Source organism: Fukomys damarensis, unplaced genomic scaffold (assembly GCF_012274545.1).
Source record: "Fukomys damarensis isolate Sample0158 unplaced genomic scaffold, DMR_v1.0_HiC HiC_scaffold_38, whole genome shotgun sequence".
In the NCBI taxonomy this organism is placed as follows: Eukaryota; Metazoa; Chordata; class Mammalia; order Rodentia; family Bathyergidae; genus Fukomys; species Fukomys damarensis.
In genome coordinates this window covers 60,117,314-60,137,981 of record NW_022900950.1, presented here as the reverse complement: position 1 = coordinate 60,137,981, position 20,668 = coordinate 60,117,314, and positions in this window count along the sequence as shown.

Genomic DNA, 20,668 nt, shown 5'->3' with positions numbered 1-20,668 from the left:
AACTAACTCTGTACATTTTTATATCCATAGTGGAATATGGTATACAGCACTGAAAATGTGTGTGGAGAGTGAATTGGTGGGTCATTATTGAGCATAGACAGAGAAGGACAAGGACAAATATCCACACTTTTCAAGTAAAGAAAGCATTTGAAATTATATATTGCATCAAAATTTTATTTTATAGGTTATACAAGTTCTCTGAGTTCACTGGATATATAACACATTTTAAAAGATTGTTTTTGCTAACTGATTATATTTAAATGGCTTTAAATTATTTGATAATTTTGTATTTAAAGAATCAGCCATAATTTTTTCATTCACAAATAAACCAGTGTTAATACTTTGTATATAATTTAGCCAATATTTACTGTGTGTGTAAAATATATAGATAATATCTAATTTCTTTATATTTTGCAGCTGATGCACTATATTAAAAGTCAACCTGTTTCCAAATACCAACATAATTCTACACGAATATGAGACTTTAAATGCAAACAAAAATACAAATGTCAGGATCCTTGTGCTTTAAAAGCAGGTGGTATTTATTGCCTCATGCTTTTTAAACATCTTTCTATCTTTACTAACAACAAGGTGGGTGGTACCACAAGCTGCTATATATTTAACACTACTCTTTAACTTTAAAGAGCTCATAATATGCATTTTTTGATGACTAATCCCCAAGGTGAATCACTCTCAACTGCATAAATACATTCAGTCTCATTTTGAAGAGAAAAAAGGCTGTTACATTAATCAAGATTATATTGTTTGCAGGGAACTAAAAGCTAAAAACAGATTTTCATTTTATTTTCTAAAGAAGGCATTGGCAGTATGACAATTTAACAAGTCTGCAGCTGTAGGTATAGTGACACCACCTTTGAAGCCATGTCTTCATAGTAAAATTGGCTTAACTAACTTGGTTTAAACCACTTAAACAAGGGAAGTGGCTCTATTATTTGGGAAATGGATGAGAAATATTATTTATGTTTACAATTATAGTTAGCATATATTAATAGTAATCATTGTTATGCACTATATAATTTACATAGGTAGATATTGTCTGATATTTACTTTCAAAAAGCATATCTTACCAGACACTACCAACATTTTAGACTGGATAGTTCTCTATTTTTCAGAGTCTGGAGTTGTCCTGTGTATAAGCTATTTACCAGCATTTTTTGTGCTCTTTTTCATTACCAGAATCCTGACAATGAAAACTGTCAGGGTATTCCCAAATGTCCCAAGAGGGGCCCAAATCACCATGGTTAAGAACTTCTACTCTAGACTATATTATACCATTCTCCTTTTACACTGCTATAGAGTTAGATAATGAGTTCCAATGGTGACTTTTTCTATTTAATGGGGGGGTAACAGCTCCATAATCTTTAAAATGATAATGTGGTACTAGACCATACCTTGCAATCTAGAAGAAAAAAAAATTTGCCCTGATAGAATAAATGTGCTATGTTAGTGTTAGCTCTGAAGATCTTAACCTTTGAATGAATTCTTGCTCTGTAAATTAACCATAGAGTAGTTTTTATTTCTGAACATATGTATTCAGACTTGTTGAATATCATTGTACCAAATTACAATGACTATTGCTAACAGCATTAAATTAACTGTCCACATAAAATTCATGTGGCTCACTTTTTTCAAAATGTCTCGATTTTTAATTTTATCATTTTATTCTACACATTTTCAAAATGTCAATTTCAGTTTTGCCTGCTTGCCACAATTTTCATGCTTTTGACATCTTCATGAAAATCTCTTCTAAACTAGCTACTGAAGAATATTGAAAATAGATATATTAAAAATAAAAATAACCAATATTCCATCCCATCTTAGTATATAAGTACTCTTCCTCTGCTGGTTACTTTTTGTACTGATTATTTTCATAGCTCATTAACTTGATAAATAATTATATTGATGCCATTATTTGTCATACTTGATCATTAGCAAGAGGTGTAAAGTACTGAACATCTCATTCTCTCTGCTCAAGAAATTGCAATGAGAAGAGATAAAAATATGTTTAAAGTGGTAGTAGGTTCACAGAGCCAGAATATGTTACACAAACATACTTGAGAGGAACAGTTCATGTAGAAAAGATAGTATCTTTAAAGAATAAAATCTTTTTCCTACAATGCTGTGTTGAAATTTGAATTCTTTTATTTTTCTTTCTTTTTTATTTTTTTGTACTGGGGAGCAGCAAAGTCACGACTTTGTGCTTGCAAGGCAGGCACGAAGCCACGGAACTACACCCTTAGCCCTTAAATTTGACTTCTTAATCATAAGAATAGCTAAATAAAATTCCTTTCCAAATTCTAGACTTTAAAATATAAAAAATAGCTTATAACAACTTTGTTCTTAAGAAAGTTTTGCTCATAAATTGAACTGTACTTTTTCTGGGTGTTTTGTTTTATTTCACTTTGGTAGACTTCCATTTTGAGTACAATTCCTGATAAAAATATAGAAAACTAATATATTTTCTTCTCAGGAACAGTTACATATCCAGGCTACCTCTTTAATTAAAGGGCCTAAGAATTGCAGAACATAAAACTTGTTACAGAAAATTTAGCATCAGCATTCAAGGTGTTAAATATGTCTCATCAATATAGTATGAAGATTTTTCCTATTTGAGAAGATGTCACAATATTTTGAAGGGAAAATACAGGTACAATTATAATTCCTACCTTTCTTTTCATTACTAGGATGCATGTGATCATAGCATTTTTGTTTATGTAGTTGTTTAATTGCCTTCTTCTGCATTCTTGGTGATTGTTTAACATTTTACTCTAGGACCACTGGTGGATCACCAGCAGGCTGTTGAGGACCTGAGTAGAGTGAAGCCATCGATGTGGCCCCTCCTCCAGCCAGACTTCCACAGCACCAGCTAACCAGTGAGGACCTAAGAGAGAAGCCATGCAGTAGCCTCCAGCAACTCAACACCACCCAAACCTCAGCCCCACCCCCACCCCACTCCTGTCCCTGGCCTTCCTGCCCTGCCTGCACCTCATCTGTATTGCAAAGCTACAGGGAGTCTTAAAGGCCATTGGCCTGAGCTCCAGAAGATAGAGCAGATGTGAAGAATAGTAAGAGGGCCTTCTCCTTTTAAGTCCCCATACTGAAGAGTAAAGTTACTATATTGATCAGTTTGTTTATTAAAAACATATTTTAGGCTAGTCCTCAATTTCATTTCACATGGTTAAAGGTGATAGATTAATAACTACCACAAATTGTCATTTTCTAAGCTGTGCTTAATTCTATTGTTGTTGCTGAGGTGTATCTCTTGGGCTAGTGTTGTGATTAATCTAATGAGTTATTTTTCTTAGTATTTTGAAAATGAGATTGCCCCAGAATCATTAGACACTCAAAACCTAAAGACCAGCTATATCTGGAAGATACCTCTGAAGCAATTATTCCCTAGGGGTTCTAAATATAAGCAACAAAGACACTTACAATAAGAAACATCTAAGTATCAACCCAGGAACTAAACCAAAGACTATACCAACAACAATAATAGAAATAAAAAGACAATTAAGTAAGACACAATCTTCCAGCTTACCAAAGGCAAATTCTTGGGAAAACAAGAAGGAAAAGTTTAATAGTCATCCATCTGGACAAACTGAACTCATAACACAGGAAGTAACAAAACTGATAAATGAGGCTCTAGAAAAATTAAAAACAAATAATTTCCCAGATAACTACAGAGATGACAAACAGAATAAAAGACTTGATTAGAGTTTTTAGAGCAGAAACAGATTTTAAAAAATAGATGAGTTGAGGACCAGGATGTAAGCCATGAAAGGTCAGCATAGGAAAGAAATGGAAACCAAGAATGCCGACATACAAAAGAAATGGAATCCATAAAATAGATTCAAACTGATATCCATGACATTGAAAACTCTTTTGAAAATATGCATACCTGTCTGACCCAATCTAAGGACAGAGTATCAGATATAGAAGACAGGATGGCAGTCAGTGACCATGAAAAGAGATATCTCTTAAAAATAGTAAGGGACTTTGAGCACTCAATCTAACAGCTCCTAGTTGATACAAAGAAGAATAATACAAGATTGACAGGAGTCCACAAAAAAGCAGGAGAAGATACAAATGACAAAAAATAACAAAAACAAAAACAAAACAAAACACAACCAATCAAACAAACAAAAAATACTGTTCACAGAATTAGTAATAGAAAATTTGCCAAACAGAGCAAAAGAACTTGACATACAGATAATTGAGACATATAGGACTATTACTACTTATGATTAAAAAAAAAACAACAACAAATAAAAAACTACACCTAGACATCTAATAGTCAAGATCCCAGAAACCCCAACAGAAGAACAAAGTACTACAAGCAGTCAGAGATTAGAAGCGAATCACATGCAAATGGAAGACCATCAGAATCACAACAGACTTTTCAACACAAACACTTAAGTCAAGGGGAGTTTGGTAGAGGAATTTCAAGCTTTATTTTTTTTTAATTGAGTTTATTGGTACATTTTAGGTATATAGTACAGTTATATTCATTATTGAAATCTTGTGCCTTTACATGACAGATCTTGGTTCTCATTTTTCCCCTTGTCCCTGCGCTCCCTTCACCCCTTCCTCCCCTCCACCTTTACTAACACTTTATTTCCATTTTTTTCATTTTCTCATATTTTTCCTTTTCCCTTTTCCCTTTCCTCTTTCCCCTGCCCTTCCCACTTTCCCTACACCTTTAGCCCTTTTCTTCCTACTTCACATGGTCAATTATCACATTTGAATCTTATGTACTATTATAGTTTTTCACATCAGAGAAACTATTCAGTATTTACACATGTGTGACTTATTTATTTCACTTAGGAGTATGTTCTCAATATGTATCCATTTTCCTATGAATGAATCTAATTTCTCATTCTTTGTGGCTGAGTAGTATTCCATTTTATAGAAAAACCACTTCTTCTTTATCCAGTTTCCAAAGGATGGGCAAATGGGCTGTTTCCAAGTTTTCGCTATTACAAACTGTGCTGCTATAAATGTAGGTGCACATATATCACTGTGATATGATTCTTTTAATTCTTTTGGAAAGATACCCAGCAGAGGGATGCCTGGGTCAAATGGAACCTCTAGTCTCACATCTTTGAGGTATCTCTATATTGATTTCCTTAGTGGTTGCACCAGTCTGCACTCCCACCAACAATGGAGAAGGATTCCTTTCTCCTCACAACCCCACCAACATTTTTTATTTATTGATTTCTTAATTGCAGCCATTCTTTGTGGGCTGAGGTGGAATCTCAGTGTTGTTTTCACCTGCATCTCTTGCATGGGTATTTCAAACTTTAAAGAAAACAATCACCAACCTAAGCTGATTTAACCTGAAAAACTATCTTTTGAAAGTGATTGGGAAATATGATACTTTCATGAAAAAGGACACATAAGAAATTAAATGAATACCAAACAAGCACTCCAAACAATTCTGAAAAATATCCTAGAAAAAGACAACAAAGATCACAACTCCATTAGGGTCAACAGAGCAAATCCAATAGTCAAGAAATTAAAAGGATATAGAGAAAAATAAAAAGAGCCAACAACAGGAAAATAACATGGCAATGATAAGTCAATACATATTAGTTATAATCATCAATGTCAATGGCCTCAATTCACCAATCAAAAGAAATAGACTGGCAAAATGATCAAGAAGCAAAATCCAACAATATGCTATATATAAAAAACAAACCTAGTTAAAAAGGAAACATAGACTGAAAGTGAAAGAGTGGAAAACAGATCTCCATTTGACAGGAAAAAGGAAGCAAGCGGGGGTAACTGTCTTATGTGCAGACAGAGTAAATTTCAAACCAAAGCTAATTAAGAGGCACAAAGATGACTACTACATCTTTATAAAGGGAGCAAGGCAAGAGGAAGAGATGACAACCATACATATATATGGACCAAATATTAATGCCCCCAAATATACAAAACAAATATTAAGGGACATGAAACACCAAAGTTTAATACAATTGTAGTGGAGGACCTCAATAGCCCATTATGACAAATAGACAGATCATCTAGACAAAAAATCCACAACAAAATACTAGAACTGAACCTGGCTTTTGAACAAATGGACTTAATAGACATCTACAGAGTATTAAACCCCACAAAATCTGAATACGCATTCTTTTACAGAGTTTTACAGACTTTTCAACAAAAAACCTCAAGTCTAGGAGAATCTGGAGTGAGATATTTCATTCTCCAAAATAGACCATATACTAGCTCATAGAACATGTTTAAGTAAATGCGAAGTAATTGAAATTATCTCATAGTCCAATTAAACTGGAGATCAATATCATAAGAAACCAGAAGAACTGCACAAACATATGGAAATTGAACAGCACTCTCCTGAACAACCAATGTGTCACAGCAGAAATTAAAATTAAAGAAGCAATTAGACAGTTTTTACAATTTAATGATAAAGCCAGTATAAATAGGAATTTATAGGATACAATGAAAGCAGTTTTTATAACAGTGAATGGCCACACTAGGAAAACAGATTGAGCCCAAATAAACAGCTTAATGGTGAATCTTAAGTTCTTAGAAAAAGAACAAGAGAAACTCAAATCTCATACAAGGCAGGAAATTATAAAGATCAGAGCAGAAATCATTGCACTGGAGACTAAGAGAATGATACCCCTCCCAAAAAATACAAAACAAACAAACAATAAAACCCAGCAAATTGGAGAGTTGGTTTTTTGAAAGAAAAAATAAAATTGATAAACCCTTAACCAATCTTATCAAAGAAGAAAAGGCTCAAATAACGTAAAAAAGGATCAAAATGTATAATTGATATTATGCAATAGGAAGAAAAGGTCTAAAAGAGTAGGACAAGTGGAGGGGTAGGAGAAAGATAAGAAAGAAAACGATAAAATAGGAGAAAAGGGAAAACATGGAAATTATATCTTTGTAAGCAAGGAAGGGTGAATGAGGTGAAGGGAGGGCTGCGGAATGGGGAAAAGTATAAACCAAGGTAAGTCATGTAAATGTGAAATATCCCAATATGAATGTAAGCTTACTGTATACCTAAAATGTACTGGTAAACTAAAAAAAAAGGAAGAAATAAAGGGTATCCCCGATTTTACTTTCTACTACTTAGTATACCATGGATCTATAAAAATAGTAGTAAGATCATGATATGAGCCACTGAAGACAGAGCATTGAAGAAATAATTATCTTAGACTATAGGACAGTGTTTTTTTACTCACATACGTGTGCACACATGCACTTATACATAGAAGAGTTGAGAATTTATTAAACTACTAAGGTATTTTTAAGATTCTTGTGTGAGGGCTGGGGACTTAGCTCAGCGGTTCTGTGGCCTGCCTTGCAAGCGCAAGGACCTGAGTTCAATCCCTGGTACCAAAAAAAAAAAAAAAAAAAAAAAAAAAAAAAAAAAAAATGATTCTTGTGTGAAAATTTGCTTTGAAACTGGGCTTTAGTTTTACATTGGAGAACTAGGGAATGACATTTCAGAGAAGCCAAAGTATCTACATATTTCAAAATAAAGTTCATTCATATTAACTGGTTTACCTTAAAATGTTTAAAATTTTAACTGCTTGAATGTAAAAGACAGTCTTATGTTTTTAGAAAAAATATTATTAACTAGCTGATAACACTGTCCATTAAATTTAATACTGCAGTGATATGGAGTTCTAGTGGAAATCAAGATACTAATCATTTTTATTTCTTAAATTCCTCTGCTAGTTTGGCTTCTACCTCATATTTTATTATTTGTGGATAATTAGCAGGCATGAAACATTTTTAATAATGAGAGAATAAATTTCAGAGAAGATATGCATAAGCTGTCAACATGTAACTACATCAGACTTTTAGAAATATTCATTGACTGTAATAGACTTATTATCCATCAGATTTTACATTTTAGTTTATGGAAAGAATTGGTAAATAATCACAAACTACCTTGAAGCTTTCTGAGAATCCACAGAAAATAGGGAGAGATGGTTGACTGCTGTAACAGATAACATATGAAAGTTAATTGGAGGATCAATTGCCATAAATGATTGTATGGTGCAATTATTCATTTATGAAGAGAAAAGAGTAAAATGAATCATCCTTACTTTTAACATCTCTGAAGTAGAGTTCTGAGAAAATGTGATGAGTGGATATATGAAAATTGGAGTAATATTTTGAGTGCTCCATTATATCATTTTGGAAGATGTAGATGAGAGAATTACATGGGGGTAGGTTTGCAAATGGTAGTATCTCATCTTGCCCCATAAAGTAGTGTTCATCCTAGAGAACTGTGCTAGTACTATGTTCACAAGGTCATTCATATCTGTATCTCAAGAGTTTTGTTTATAGCTTTGAAAACAATAACAAATGTGTAATCATCACATATATAAACTATAAGCAACATAATATAAGAAGAAAGGAATAAATGTGAATCAAAAATGTCTCAATAGCCTTGAAAAATATCTTTAAAGAAAAATAATATTTGGTTTGTGTAAAAAAACAGTAGTTGCACTAAATCAGCATCACTGCTGTGCTGATTTTAAAACTATGTGTAGAGTTTTGTCAATCTTCCTCTAAGGGATTGGGCTTAATATTTTCTGGCAATTATACTAGTGACTCGCCTATATCACTATAGTACAGCAGAAATAATAATTGATTATTAATTTCTAGGTTTTGGGAACATGATACTTTAGTCTTAGGTACTGTTTCTCTCTGATGTATTTGAAAGCCAATTGCTATATCAAGAGGCAGGTTTATGTGAAATACCCTATAATAAGGAGCTAACGATACTGAGCAAATGATTCAGAACAACTGAAAATCTGTGAACAAACACTGTCCCCAGCCAAAAGCTTGTTTGAATCCTTGTCAAAGACTGAAATAAAATTACCCAGATAGTTAACTACTTGATTCCTTGTGTTCAGAAACTGTATGATATTTATTGTACATTTTTGCTTCTGTATAAAAATGTTTCTCACGATTTTTTTTAGCTGCTTAGCTTTGGAGGTGAATTGATATGCTAATATAGCAGGATGAATAAATTTTAAAAATAGGCTGTAGTGCCTTAAAATTAATATAAATTTTGGCTGCCAAAAAAATACAACCACAACTTCAGAACTTACTAAGTGTTGCATCCTGAGTGTCACCCTGAAAAAGAAAAAAATGAATGGGGCAATTTCAAAGAAGGGTTGACAAAAATAATTCAAAATTCTTAGATTTGTAAGAAAAAAATCTTATAGACAGACTAGGAATGCTACTTGTTTTAAATATTTGAAAGATAAATATGTTTTTAAAAAAGAAATAATACTGAAATTGGTCAATATGGGTTGTACATCACATTATTCAAAGTAAGGATTATCCCTCACACACCAGAGCTCCCAGGAAATGGGCTGTATTAACAAAAGGCAATCTCTCTATCAGCAAAAGTGTTCAAACATAAGATACATGAGTCTGTGCTAGAGAAGAATCTATTTGATATTTCAGAAAATCACTTTGAGTTATGATATTCTGTAATACAAATAGCCCTTGGTTTTCTTAGCCTTGGCTAAACAATGTAAAACTAGGGAGAAAAAAAATGCTCAAGTTGTCCTCAGACTTATTACAATGTCTGTGGGCAGGGCCTGTTCATCTACATTAAATAAGATTTTGATGATAATTATTTATCCTTTTGATGGTAATAACATGGTGTCAAAAACATTTATATATTTTGTTGATTTTTAATTTAAGCACTATTTTATACATGTCAGCTTGGAAATGACAGATTTTCATTATCAAATATAATTATGTATTTACAGAACAGAAGCTAATATAAAAGATACTTAATTTGACCACTTGAACACTTAGTGAAGGTGCTGTATTTGTGTACTTACCCAAACTATTAAGAAATAGCTATTGATTTTCACACCAGAGAAACTATTCTGTATTTACACATATGTGATTTATTTTGTTGTTGTTGTTGTTTGTGTTTTTTGAGACAGAGTCTCACTATGTAGTTGAGACTGACCTGGAACTCACTATGTAGCCCAGGCTGGTCTCGAACTCACAGCTATCCTCCTGCTTCAGCCTCCCGAGTTCTGGGATTAAAAGCCTGAGCCACCACGCCCGGCTTTGTGTGACTTATTTTGAAAAAATGGAAATAAAATATTTGTGAATAGGGAAGGGAGCAGGTGGTAAAGGGAGGGCAGGGGTAAGTGGAAAAAATGAGAACCAAGACCTGTCATGTAAAGGTACAAGATCGCAAGGATGAATGTAACTGTACTGTATACCTAAAATGTACCAAGTTTATTCAAATAGTAGCTATTTGGGTTTAGGCATTAAAGGTTCAAAAGAATTCATTCTTCACCATTGTATATGAGTTATTCATGAATGACATGGCAGTATTATATAGTTTAAGAATGTCTTTTTCTTCATCCTGTGTACCAAAGACAAATCTTCATTAATGAAATAATGCTATTGGATCTTTATTTCTTAAAGAAGGACTGTTGCTTCTGAAGTAAGATGCTGGATCAATTTCAGGAAGAGAGAAATGGAAAAAAATAAGGATTAGGCTTTATATCCAGATGTCCCTCAAACCTCCTGCTCTCATGCATGGGGCTTGTGGAAAGTGACTGTACTAAAGGGGTGCTGCAGCTGGGTTATTGTTGGGAGCCAGCCTAGTCTGAAGAACAGGGTCTTTGGGGCTGTCACCCGGAAGGGCCTATCCTCACACCCAGCTCCCCCTTTACTGTCTGTTCCCTGCTCTTAGAACATGAGCCTCTTCTCTGCCATATTGCTCTTCCATTCTGTTGCTTCTTGGGAGCCAGTGGACTGCACTGAAAGATAAACCAGAATAAATCTCTCCTTTAAGTTGTGGATGTGAGTATTTTGTTCCAATGATGAAGAATGTGACGAAGACAGTGAGGGAGAAAGGCAGAAAGCAGGGATCTATTTTTGCAATGTGTGGGCTCAAGAGTAGCTTACAGATGTAAAGCACTTCGGGAGAAATGGAACAAACATTTTACAAAGCATTACAGATTATAAATGTGCCCTCTGATAGAAAGGTTCATGTACTGTACAAATGAATGATTTTACATTTCCCTCTCTCCTTCTTATGGCAAAGTACTCGACAATATCTATTTAATCTTTGTTTTTGGTGAAAGATCTAAAACTGCATGTGTGTGTGTGTGTGTGTGTGTGTGTGTGTGTGTGTGCGTGTGTGTGTGTGTGTGTGTGTGTGTGTATTAACTTGGCTCAGGTTACCTACATAGTTATAATGATATTGTGATCACAAATCACTAATTTATCAAAAGCTTTTGAAGTTATCACTTACTCATCAGAGAGAAAAGGTAAAGAGAATCATATATGCTTAGGCTAGAAGAAATAAGTAATGAAAGATTCCCTGGTAACATATCATTATCATATTAATGTGGTTTCAGTAGCAGTTAAATCCCCAATCCCAAAGTGTGAAAATTCAATTTTTAATGCCATGCACTTGAGAATAAAACTAATTTTTAATTTTGTCCTTTGTACAAAAAATTATAAAATGGATAAACCTCTAAACCTAACTTTTAAAATTAAGATTGAGGTCATTTTTAAAAGTAGTTCATTATTCATTAACTTACATTTGTATGACTACTGTACCTTTATATAATACTTTTTATTATTGATGAAATTAAAATATTTTACAAGTATTTATTAGCTACTCTGAGAATTGAATAAGTCACATAAGTTATAAAGAATAAACTATCGCCATTATTGCTATTGTTTCATAGGGTGTACTGTTATCATTGCTATAAGGAATAATAATAATCATGAGCATTAGATATGCTCTCAAAATAAGAGTTTATGACCCTGCATAATCATCAAAATATATTACCTGTCCTTCAAATACAATTTCAGAAATAGCTGTGGTTGGGAAATTTATTTGTTGCTTAAGTGACTGGCAGAATTCTTGAAATACAAGCCACATAACTTGTAAGGCATTTGTGTCAGGATGCCATAAAGTGAGTACACAGAATCTGATTTCTGTGCTACTTAAATGTATAGATATGGTTGTAAAGGATGTTAGGCCATCCTGGCTGATATAGCCGAAAAAGTAAAGTCTTCAAGGAGTTATTCCCAAATGAACGTGACATACTACCATAATACAAGAACAATTTAGGAAAAATGACTAGAAGCGAGAAGAGAGACATAAAAGAGAGGGAAAAGAGAAAAAGGAACAATATTTGATTTTTGTAAGGACTAAACAGATTTATTATTTTGTGTGAGGGGGAGGATTAGAAAAGTTTTTTTAATTACTGAATAATTAGATATGAATCTATACAGTTTAGGACTATTCAGATAGTTATATTAGAAATAACCTAAAAACTTAGAAATTATCTGTATTTGTGTTAATTCAGTTTATTCATTCTGACCAAATATTTAAAATTATAATATCTATAGTTAATAAAATATATATTCCAAAATGACTAAAAGATGGAATTTAAATATTGTCACCTGAAAGAAATGATAAATGTTTGAAATAACTATTGTGCCCATTTGATCATTCTACAAGTATGCCCTGAAGCATCACATTGTACCCTATAAATATATACAATTACTATTGGAAATAAATATGAAATAAAGACAGATAAGCATGATATATAATTATAAGGCATTATGAATTATATAATATAATAATATATAATATATAAGAACAATTAAATAAGAGTTATAGAATTTGTGTAGGCATGCAAATTATTATAAATTTTCTTCAAAAAAATCTTAGGGTGATTAAAGCATGTCCATATGTTTAGCTTTAAAATTTAGGCCTTCTGATCTGACAAAGATAGCTTATGTCCCTTGTGGGTATTAGAAGCAATGTCTAGAAAATAATATTTACAACATTATTTATAAGCCTTGTGTACTGGAATTCCCAGAGTATTTTAGGGTATTTTGCAGTTGAGATAATTTTAATAACCAGTGTGTGTAGTGTGTGTGTGTTTGTGTGTGTGTGTGTGCATGTGTGTATGTGTGTGTGACTTCAATTTAGTGGCACTGTGACTAACAAAAACAGTCTTCCTGTAGAATTTATACAAAGTTGTCAGCAATCTATTGCTTCTAAAATAATCTGCCAGAACAGAATCCCCTCTCCAGACTTCACAAATTTTGCCAAAGAACTGGTCGTTTTAATCCTATTGCTCACTTTCCTCAGTTAAAGTTCAAGCTTCCCAGTCAATGGTAAACATCTCTGATACCGGGGTTCAGACTCAGGATCTTGAACTTGTGAGGCAGATGCAGCACCACTGGGCTAAATCCCTAGCTCTAATGGTAAACTCTTCAAATGACACTTTGGTTTGTGTTTCTTGTGAGAGTTAGCAGTGGTTCGTTAGGGATGATTACTTAAAAAATAATGAGTATAGATAACTAGATTAGTGGTTTTGGAACCTACACCATTAGCTTACTTGTAACTAAGGCCTTCTAAGATGGAAATAACATTTCAGCAACCATGTATTTCTAAATACTGATTGACTGTAAAATCAATGATCATGGCTTTTATTGTATGCATCAAATAAAATGTGGAAAATTCATGTCATTAAAATGTCAACATTTTTTACAACACCAAATCTTCTCTATTCAAAATTTGTATTAGTATATATTTGTGTCACATAATGAATATATGTGTTGTGGTGTAAATGTGCATATGCACATGCCACCTTGATCAGTGTTACTTTCCCTTCCCTTTCCCCGTCTCCACCATCCCCAGAATCCCCTTTCCATCTATAAAAAAATCGATCTCCCTGTTTCCTATCATGTTTCTTTTGTTTTCCCATTTAAATCATTCATACTTTGGATTTATCATATAAGAGGGTCATCAATCGTTTTAATGTCTCAGGAAGGCACACTTAGTTGGCTCCTGGCCATTTCCTTGTATCTTACTTATTTTTGGTCCTTTGTCCATTTGAGTATTACCTCATCCTTCCTCTAAATCTCACAACTCTTGTCTGTGACAGGATCCCCCTTAGCCTATTTTATTCAGTACTTTTTGGTTCAAAGAAGCAGAAACACCAGTGTAGATTAAGATATAACAGTATATTCACAGATGCTGGGGGGGGGGCTAGATTTCCAAAGGTTTGGCACCAGTGATTAGAAATTCCTTAGGGAGAAGGAACAAATTTCTTTTTGTTTGCCACCTCTGCTCAGGTCTCTGTGTTTGATTCAATTTATCTCTTTTCCTCTCCCTTCCTTTCTTGCCATGTGCCCTTTCTCTTCATCAACCTTCACCTGCCTAAACTGTTTGCAGTACTTTATTATGCATAGAGACAAGATGAGATGAGCCAGATCTAAATTTTCTATGAATAAGATTTTATCACAGGCACAGATAAGTTAATTCTCTTTAACATTATCTTTAACATTTCAAACATTTCAGGGAGATAATCCAATTCAGCTTGGATCACATATATCCTTTGACCAAACCAACAGCAATTAGAAAGTAATGCCATGTAATAAGAACACACTTATGAAGGTTCCTCATGAGTGAATGGGGGATGAGTGTAAAGCCTGGCAGAATCCCCAATCTTTGCATGTGTTACTCTCTTTTCTCTTTTTTCTATTATTATTGGGTTCTCTGCTTGTTTTTCATATATGCCAAAATTTGTTCGTACCTTAGGGCCTTTGTTCTGGCTGGTCCCACTCTCTGGTGTCCTTTCCAAGTAATATGTGCCAGCATGGTTTTGTTATTTAGATCTTTGCAGAAATATCATCCTTTTAGAAAAATCTTCCTTTGATTGGGTAGACCTATCTGAATAGCCATGCTGTTATTTGACATAAGCTCATTCTATTTAATGATCTATATAATTATATATAGTACATATAGTGTGTGCGTGTGTGCGTGTGTGTGTGTGTGTGTGTGTGTGTATTTATATTCTGTTTAAACACTAACATATAAGCCTTTCAAGTACATGAACCTTGTCAAGTTCTGTTTGGTATTCCATTTGCAGTTTCCTGAATAGTTCCTGGCACATGGAAGGTTCTCAATACATATTTATAACAAAAATTCACGGACATGGCATTTGTTTTTAAAACACTGACCTTGTCAATGTAGTCTTACTTTTTGTCAAGGAGATTAATTAGACAAAACTGCAGAAAGTTTTAAGCAATAACTTTTTGATGAGAGTTAGGGAAATATAGGGAAACATAAATCATAAAATACTGGAGAAGCATCTCCTAAATTCTGGCCACCTCAATCTGCTTAGGGATTTACAGGGTTGTATAATTAAATAAAAACAAAACATAAAATAATTTATGCCTATCTTCTTACTGTCTCAGCAAAAAAAGAAGTCATTTTACCATAAGACTAGATTTCAGAAGTGGAAAGGCAGGTTTTATATTTGCAACATCTTGCCCTACCACATTTTCATTCTCCATCAAAATTCAACTCCTGATATAAAAGGTGCTTCCACACTTGTCTAAATGCAGACATCTAAAATTAGTTGTCAGAATTTTTAGATTAGACCTACTTTTTCTTGTTATTGGAACCTCCCCATTTCATCAGTTAATCCAAGACCAAGAATTCTTCAACCAGGAAGACTGAAGAACAGCTAAGCTTTTACATTAATGGTGCGGTAAACTTACATATTAAAGGTTCTTAAAAGGATGGGTATGCTTTTCATACGGGGCAGAGAGTTTGGAAGACTAAGGAACTTGCTAAACAATAAATATAAATAGTTAAATAAAATTCATAAGTCTTTACACTAGTGAACAAAGTGTCATAGGTTAGCATGAAATAGCACAGATAGAAGGGTAGAGTATAGGTAGAATTGTATAGGTAGGATCTTGGTTAAGGTACTTAGCAAATTATTCGTAAAAGTACAGTTCTACGTGACTTTTAGAAAATAGATAAGATATGTAACACAAATGCTTGGGTATGGTAAATAATATTTGAAGGATGCAATAAAATTAGTAAGTAAATATATTCAATTTCTTCTGAGTAATATTCAAAGTAGTTTTGACATTTGTTGCATTTAATAAATAAGTGAAACAAATACATTTCACATTTAAATCAGAAAGTGATGAAAATTTAGACAAACAGTAATTGTGGGAGCTATCTGTCATGTAATATGTGATGTTTGAAAATGGATTAACTATGAATTGAATAGATGTTTGCTTGGTAGAAGCCATGCCCATAAAAGGATGATGACTTTATTAAGATAACATAAAAAAAGGAAAAGAAAAACATGACAGTGCTGCAGATGAAAGACTCAAAAGAGAGCTATATATAACTCTGAATATTGACAAGGCTCGATTATCTAACTAAATGAATTAAGTATAAAACCTCATTACACTAAAAGTCTTTATTACATAATAGCTAAAACTTGGAAGCAACACAATTACCCATTAATTGGAGGCTGGATTAAAAAAATGTTCTTTTTTTAATAAAGTGGAGTACTACTCAGCTATAAATAGTGATAAGCTAGAGATATTTATAGCTAAGTGGATGCACATTGAGGACATACTCTTAAGTGAAATTAATAAGTCACACATGTGTACACATTGAATAATTTCTGGTATGAAAAACTAAAAGCATAAATAAGGATCAAAACATATAATTGATATTGTGTAATAGGAAGAAAAAGTCTAAAAGAGTAGAGGAAGTGGGAGGAGTCAGGGAAACGTATAAATGGAAAAGAAAAAATATGTACAAATGCAAAATATGGAAACAATGTCTGTAAACAGGGAAGGGTGGAGGGGGTGAAGAGAGGGCTGGGAGATGAGGAAAAATAAGAACCAAGATACATCATGTAAAGGTACGAGATCCCTATGATGAATGTAACTGTTTTGTATACCTAAAATGTACCAATAAGCAATAAAGATAAAAAAATCTTTATGACAGCAAAAAATGTGACTTTTAGTGACTTTTTCTAATATATACTTACAGTACTAAAACATATTCATTTCCAAAATTTGATTGCGCTTCTCATTTATCATAATAGAACATAAACTTCTGATAAGGAATTAAAGATTGTGATAGTTAAGATTAATGGTCTACTTGATTGGCTTGGGAGCTCTGTAAGGGATTAGTAAGGCCTACTTATGGGTGTTTCAGGATGGGTCCTGAGACATGAGCTTTGATACCATATGCAGTCCATGGCTCCTTCACTGTTCCCTTGCTCTGCTTCCTGGATGCAATCAACTAAGCATCTTTGCTAAACCATTCCATTCCACCATGGCATTTCTTCATTGGAGCCAGATGATCATTGACTGAATATCCTGATATCACAAGCCAAAATAAACCTCTGCTCTGTTAAATTGTTGGTGTGAAGTATTTTGTCTCAGTAACAGGAGAGCTGACTAAGTATAGAAAAAATGTTTCTGAGAGAATGTCACTGTTGTGGCTATACTTGGAAATGCAATTCAGAAACTCTCGGAATTTGTTTGCAGAAGGAGTCTGGAAAGGCTTGAGGACGTGGACTGGAGAAATTTTAGAATACCACAGGAAGTACGCATCGGGTGATTCTACTAGATTGGAATACTGATGGGAAAGTGAGGCGTAAAGACGAGGCATGGGAAGTTTCAGCTAAGAGTGAGAACTTTACTGGCAATAAGACTAGAGCTCATGAGTTTTACACTGCGGTAAAATAGTTTTGTTTACATTTTACCCATGTCCTGAGACTTTGCAGGAGACTGAGATAAAGGGCAGTGGACTAATAGATCTGGTGAAGGAAATTTCAAGAAAGACCAACATTGAGGCTGTGATGTCGGTACTGATGGCTACTTTTCGTCAAATGTACAGAGAGAAGCAGAGGCAAAAAGAGAGCAGAAAAAAATGAAGAGTTTATATTTTTCCCTGAACAGGGCTATGTGTAAAACTAGAAATTCATATCAATAAGAAGAAATGAATTACTTTCTGTAAGACAAGGAGAAAATGCCTTCAGAATTCCTCAGAAATCAGCAAGACTCCACCCATTACAGGCTTGAGGGTGCAAATGTGTCTTTTCATTTGAGAAGAGAGTCACTGGGACCCCTGCTTGAAAATGGCCTACTAAGGAACTGATTCGTTCAGACTCATTTCACTATGCATAGCCATGCAAGCATTCAGAGGCCATAGTAGTCTGGAAGCAAGGAGTGCTGGCTACTGTTCCCACTGGCAGCAGAACTTTGCCTTATTCGTGTGATGATGGATTTATCAAAATGCAGAATGCAAGAGATGTGCCATAAAGGAGGCGTCCACTCACATTTCAAAAGAAAGCTAGGGAGGGCAGGCAAGAAGACCCTAAAAGATTACTATGAAAATTCAGAAATGGTTCAGTGGAGACTCCAAAAAGTCAGGCACAAAAAAGAATCTGGAAAGTCTGCTGAGGAAAGCTTCAGAGAGTGAGCAGAGTCAGCCTGAAAGACAGACCAGAAGACCCATTCTGTGGAGGTGCACAAAATCTCTAGAACTAACTTCCCATCGCTACGTGAAACATACTGGACACGGAGCTACAGAACTTAATGCTTGACCTGGTAGAATTTAGTCTTTTTAGGTTCTATTTTTTTCTATCCCCCTGTTATTTTGGAATGAGAATGTTTACCTGGTACCATTGTATTTACATGTTTGTTTTGAATCTCTTTCAATACTTGGACTTTTGAAATATCCTGGAAATTTTTTTGAGACTGAGGAAGAGATTATTGCATTTCTGCTTGTATGCAAGAAACTCTTTTAGTTCGAATTATACACTTACTATTGTCTTTATTTGATGATCAAGTGGATTTAAGAGAGAAGTAGTTGAGTTTCAAATTGACAGGGGCTAGGATGTGATGGTTAAGATTAATCATGTCAACCTGATTGGCTTGAGGGATGTCTAAGTGTTTAGTAAAATACACCTCTAAATGTGCCTGGATGGGTCAAGGAGTGATAACCTTGGTTAGTATATATGGTCCATGGTCCCTTCCTCCCTTGCACTATTCCTCTGCATTGCTTCCTAACTTCAGTAAACCAAAGTGTCTTTGTTAAACAACACCCCTGTACCACGAAGTCTCTGCAATTAAACTAGATGGCCATTGCCTAAATCCCCCAAAACCACGAGGCAAATAAAATCTGTCCTCCTTTCATTATTGAGTGTTAGGTATTGTTTCTCAGTTGTGAGAAAGCTAACGCCCATCTCATCTATTATTATGTATGTTAAATAAACAACTGTAAAACTTATTTCATATCAATACTAATAATTGAATTTCTCTCATAATTTTAAAGAATTTCAAAATAAGATTTCGATTATATTTTAATAAAGTATGGCTAAATGATGTATTCAAGGTTATATCTAAGTTTGAAATTATAATTAGCATGAATCATTTTTCCCTGAAACTGACAGAATAGTGCATTTTTCCTTTTTATCCAAAGAATGTGCTTTGCTTGCCTTTCCAATGAAAATTCTATCTAAAAGTTAATTGCATTAATATGAAACATGAAATGCTGAAATTACAAATGACAGAAAAGGATATAGAATTATTCTACAATCATAGTATTTTAAAAATAGGTATGAGTGCATAGGACTCATAAAAGATAATAGTTACTTAAAAATGGTCTTGCACTACTCTTGACTAAGTTTACCTAAGAAAAAGGAAAGTGTGGCTCCCTTTATTTGCAGTGGTAAGATACAGGGTTGATTGAGAATAAAGCTGAATGTGGAAAAACAACCCAACATGAAAAAATGTACTTGGAAATCAAGGATACTTGAAATGTTTGTTTTATAAGAATAGCAGTACTTCTGCTGTTATCATGGAAAGAACATGTTTCTCATCAACTACTTATCACAGAAAAAGAAAAGATACATTAAGCAAACATGAAACCAGTCCAGGCCTAGAAACAAGTTTAATGAAATTCAGTAAAGATTTGCAGAGAAAACTTACTTACAACCCAAACCTTTATCCACATTGACAAAGCACGGGAAGAAGTAAAAAAGAAAAATTGTCACCAAATTCTGTAGGAATCTCTTACCCAGAATTACTTTGGAAATGTCTTGCTGATACATAGTTTACTTTAAGGATTATATCTTTTTCTCTGGTAAGGTAGGAAGTCCCTGTAGAATTTTGAGCAAAAAGTAAAATGCCTTTACTTTACGTTTTAAAGTGTTCCCTCTTTCTGCTCTTTTGGAAATAGTGAAATAGCAGGGGAGCCAAGCATCACAGAACAGGCTTGGAATTTCAGCACTCTAGAAGGCTGAGAAAGGGGGATCACAACTTCAGGACAGGCATGACCAACTTAGTAAATTTCTGGAACATTGTTTCAAAATTTTAAAAAATATAAAAAGGCTTGGGATACCATTCTGTATAAAGGCCCTGTGTTCAATCCACAACCCCCTACACAGCAGAGTCTTTTGGAAGCTACTGTAGTAATCGGAGGGACAATGGTGGATTGGGAAATGGGGTGTATAACATTTTAAAGTGCAGAGTAAGTATACTGTAATATGAAATGTCTCCATAGAGTAGACACCATGTTTGTGTAACGGAGATAAGATACAGAGACAAGGAGAGAAACAGAGAAGGAAATAGAGTTGTTGGAGGAGAAACTATAGAGAGTATTAAGGTTTGACTTTAAAAACTGGTGAACTACAAATGTTGGCGGGGTTGTGGGGAGAAAGGAACCCTTCTCCATTGTTGGTGGGAGTGCAGACTGGTGCGACCACTATGGAAATCAATATGGAGATGCCTCAAAGAGCTGGGACTGGAG